Raw genomic sequence first — 4,756 nt, 5'->3', positions numbered from 1 at the left:
AGCAGACAGGTGGGAAGAGCAACCATATATTGTGAAAGAACAACCTAACAGAGATATACCAGTTTATGTAGTTGAGAAAGAGAATGGAAAAGACAAACAGAGGGTGTTGCACAGGAATTTATTGTTACCAATAGGGTACTTAGACAATGATTCTGACAATCATCCACAAACCATACAACGACCAAAGCCGAGACCAAGACCAATACCTACACCAAGGTCAAGACAGAAGAAACAGATACCAAAGGAAGATGTAGAGAGTGACTCAGAGAGTGAGATTTCATACCAGCTGGTAAGACTTCCTAATAATGTTGAAACCAACATTACTACAGAAGGAGGTACGCAAGAGATAGTTGAGACAGATGAGCTGCCACTGGGAGAGACTGAGGAATCCGGACCTCAGGGGGAGGTATCAGAAGAATCTGACACTCCACCAGTCGCAGAGGATGATGATCATGTGCAACAACATGATGAAGATGTTAGCGAAGAAGCTGCTGCTGCCGCTGATGATGATGATGATGATGACACAGTAGAACCAGTTACTCTCAAGAGAAGTACAAGAGAACGACAAAAACCAAAGTATCTGTCAGATTACCAATGCCAAACCATAAATCAAGATTGGAAGGATAAGGTAATTATGATACAGAATCTTATGGCAATGTCAGATAAGAGGTATGAAAATGTTTTTATCAATTTGATTGCTGATATCATGAAGACATAAATGCAATCATTATTTTAATCGTGTTTTTAAATTTCAGAACGAAATGACGGGGACGTCATTTTTCAACAGGGGGGAGTTTGTAATAATGGGTTATTTGTTATATTTTAAACTGTAAATAAATTAATATGAAATAACTTAATAAACAAACTTACTGCTATAAATAAATAATGAATTTAAACTTAAACTCCATTTGATAATTAAATTTACTAAACTTACTTCACACTGCATGGTAGCTAGTACTTATTTTAGATTTAGAGTTATCTTTTCTTAGTTAGAACTCTTTAGTTCATTCAGGTATTTACAGGAGAACCAGTCTAGGTCAAGCATAGTCGATTGGCTATTCTTGTTATGGAGAGTTTTTATTGGTAGGTCATTGAGGTCAAATTCCTTAGTGAGTTTTCTTTTGTTATTTTAAAATTCACTTTGAATCTAGCCATAAGCCAGAGTGCTAGTTTGTCTGATATACATTTGGTTTGATATAATTCCTATGTGACTGGACATTAGACCTGATTACAGTAAGTTCTTTATTTTCTTTTACTAACATTTTGAATGAATGAGTATGAATGAAATATAGTATTTATTGAGTTAAAGGAAAATGTGTAAAATCATATAGTAAATGGTTTAAATGAATATAAATCTAAAGATCTGTTTTTAAAGTTATACTGATATAAGAAATATGCTTCATGATGAGATCTGACCTTAAGAATTTGTAAATATTGTATATATTAAAAGATTTAGTCAATACAACCATATGTTGTATAATGTAGGTCAGATATGGTTTGGATGTAACACCCAGAGATTATACTTGGACAGCCTAGGTCCACAACTTGGTATTTATTTATATTATTACATATTTTTGAGAACTGTAAATATTTTTGGTAAATTATATGAATTTACTTGAGTTTATATGTATATATTGAAATATGGTGAAATGATAGTTATTTCCCTTTGATAATATTCATGAAGTGATAATGAGTAAATTAATAGAAATATCAGTGTAATATAGATTTTATGCTAATGGAATAATTTGTGATAAAATATATACTTATGTTAATGTTATGAAATATTTATTATGTTTACATGTTTTGTAGGGTTGTTTATCATCTATAAATATATTATCACAATTAAAAAGAACCCACATCACCAACTGAGTTTTTTGTATCATTATTGGGAAAACCCGGTTACATATATATATATATATATATATATATATATATATATATATATATATATATATATATATATATATATTTATTTATATATATATAAATATCCAAACGAATCAATTTAAATTAAATCGCAGAAGTAGTTAATGATGTGAGGGACAGAATATTGAATCTCTCTTTACAGCATGTTGCCTTAGCAAGGAAGGAGATGGATGAAAGATTTGAAATTGCTATGAAGCACAAGACTACACTTGGTGCTATCAGGATCCTGGCAAATGTGAAACAAGGTTTTAAAGAGGCCTACAAGAAATCAATTGATGACACCATAGAGCTTGTGAACTCAAGATTTGAAAGAATGAAGTTGAAGGATGAGCCACTGAAGGTGTATACAGGAATGTCAGATGAGGATATTGAGGCTGGTCTAGAGGTTGTTCGCCAGGTTGTCCACTGCAATGTCAACACAGAAATGTCTACCAAAGATTTACGTAAAGTGAAAGAATTACAGGTAGACAATGGAGTAAATCTTTCTTTTGTCTGCTTACATGTAGTGTTTATCCCATATTTAACACATATACATACAACACCAAGTACTTATAGCTAGATGTAGTAACCTAAATATTTCATTAATCTGTGCATTGTTTCCTGTGCATGCATCTAATTAATTTTTGTAGAACATTAAAATAATTCTTTTAATATTTAAAGTCATGAACTTATGTAAATACTACTATGTATTTAGTGTTTTTTTTTTAAAAAACACCACATTGTTGGTAATAAGTTGCATTTCAACTTATATTTTTCAGGATTTTTTGAAAGGACATGCAAAGAGCAGCTATTACATGTTCCAACTCAAGAAATGTTCTACTTGTAACTATTGTACTGTACTTCAGCCACCTCGAGTCCCTGATTTGGATGACTTATCCTTTATACCCGATCCTATTCCAGGCGAGGATGGACAATATTTGGACTTCATGGAGGTATTTGATAGAAACAACTCATGATCAATAATTTACATACAGTGTACCCCCTCTGTTTATACATATATTTTTTCCCTTAAATTTAACATATATATTGAACTTGTTCACATGAATTGAACTCTTTTTATATTGCATCCACATCGATGGATGTTTTTGGTTTTGATTTGTTAAGCCTTTGTACATGTTGTATGTGTGCTTACTCAATCCTGTCATATCTATAAAAAAGGTTTATGGTGAAGAAACGAATGATGAACACCGGCCGAGTTTAACCGCAGCCATTAATCCTCAAAGTGAAGCTGATCTTCAGAACAGAGAGGTTTTTTTTAAAGTCAGAAAGTCCGTGATGTGATCGTTTGTGAGGAATGCGGAAAACCGCGCTGTGTGTATAGCAACAAAAAATTGACAACACAACAGGTATTACTTTTACTATTTATCATTAATTTTGCAATGAGATGCAATCGTCGGAAGCATTTGTTTTAATTTTCCCATAAGGTCAGACATCAGTTTTTATTTAATAAGACTATACATAATAGCAAATAAAGCTGTTTATGCTTTGTATTAAAATGATAATACTGTATATATGATTTGTCAATATGAAAGATAATAATATAAAGGTGTGTTTAATTTTTAGGAGGCACTTCTGAGAAAAATAGAAGAGGATGGCAACTACACTTGTGGTGCATCTTTAGTTCCAAGAGACCATGATAGTGTACATATGGTTGTGAAGGAAGCTGTTACGTGCTTGTCGGAGTTGGAGACAAATTATTTCACAGCTTCACTGAGACACTATCTACCTCCAATCTGCATTCACTGTGGCTCAGCAGAAGATCTTCTTGACGACTCAGATCCATATATATCTACATTATACGAGCAATTCTCTGTTGTACGACCAATCTGTTTTAACTGCCGCAATACGGGAAAGGACACAAGAACATGGGGGAAAAAAATTATTTCAAAGAAAGCTAGAGCCTCAACAGCCAAATAATTCATCTGAACAGTAAAGCAGAATTTTCCTCATTTGTTTATTTCTGCTAAGTAGTTTTTTTTTAGCTCAACTCAACAAAGTTTTTGGCACAGATTTTTGAGTTTTTTTTTAATGAGAGTTTCATTGATGGTGCATATAGTGTTTCTTTGTACCATTCTGTTTCAGATGCAGAGTTATGAGTAAATATTTTATTGTACATAATTATTCTTAACTAGTTTATATTATTTTCTTGGTTTAGCTAGCTTAAGTTTTGGAGAAGGTCTGGCTCCTAAATTAACTTGGTCCTACATCTAGACCTACATGGGTGATGGATCTATTGTCAGGTATATACACTATAATGACTTTACATGTGTTGCCTTACTGATTTAATCTTTGTAAGTGATTAAACATTTCTTAAAAGCATTATGTACCAAGTAACTACAAGCCTTGTGTGTCTACCAAAACTTTTGTTTGTCAGATGTGAAACTTATAATTGCTGAGGATTAGTTTTGAAACCTATGAACATACAAGCATTGAGTCTTGGCCATTTATTATGTACACATAAACACACATATTTTTACAAGAATGTAGTTTTTTTTTTAATTGAATGTTGATTTTACAATGAGCTATTAAAAGAATATATTTGAATCTTGATTAAATATTCCATTATATGAGATATGTTCATGGAAGTAACAACTAGTAAAACATGGAACCATTTTCTAAGTTTGATTTTATGCCATAGTTATATTGTAAAAAGAATATGTATCTAGTAAACATGTAATTCAATATCAACATTGTTATACAAGATATATATATGTCTGAAATGGGATAATATTGTTTAGTTTAATTAATGTGTGTATTTGTTCAAGGAATTTAAAACAGACTTTTTTTTATGTTTTACATCTAAAATATACAAGAAAAGAATAAAATATTA

The 4,756-nt window shown here is 31.5% G+C and overlaps 1 pseudogene; it reads left to right on the top strand.

Annotated features, from left to right (window-relative positions):
• The first annotated feature begins 2,053 nt into the window (after positions 1-2,053).
• Positions 2,054-4,756, top strand: LOC134252596 (uncharacterized; annotated as a pseudogene).

The sequence above is a fragment of the Saccostrea cucullata genome, unplaced genomic scaffold (assembly GCF_032062105.1).
Source record: "Saccostrea cucullata isolate Sc308-1 unplaced genomic scaffold, CSIRO_AGI_Scuc_v1 ctg355, whole genome shotgun sequence".
NCBI classification, from domain to species: domain Eukaryota; kingdom Metazoa; phylum Mollusca; class Bivalvia; order Ostreida; family Ostreidae; genus Saccostrea; species Saccostrea cuccullata.
This window is presented reverse-complemented; position numbering and strand designations above follow the sequence as displayed.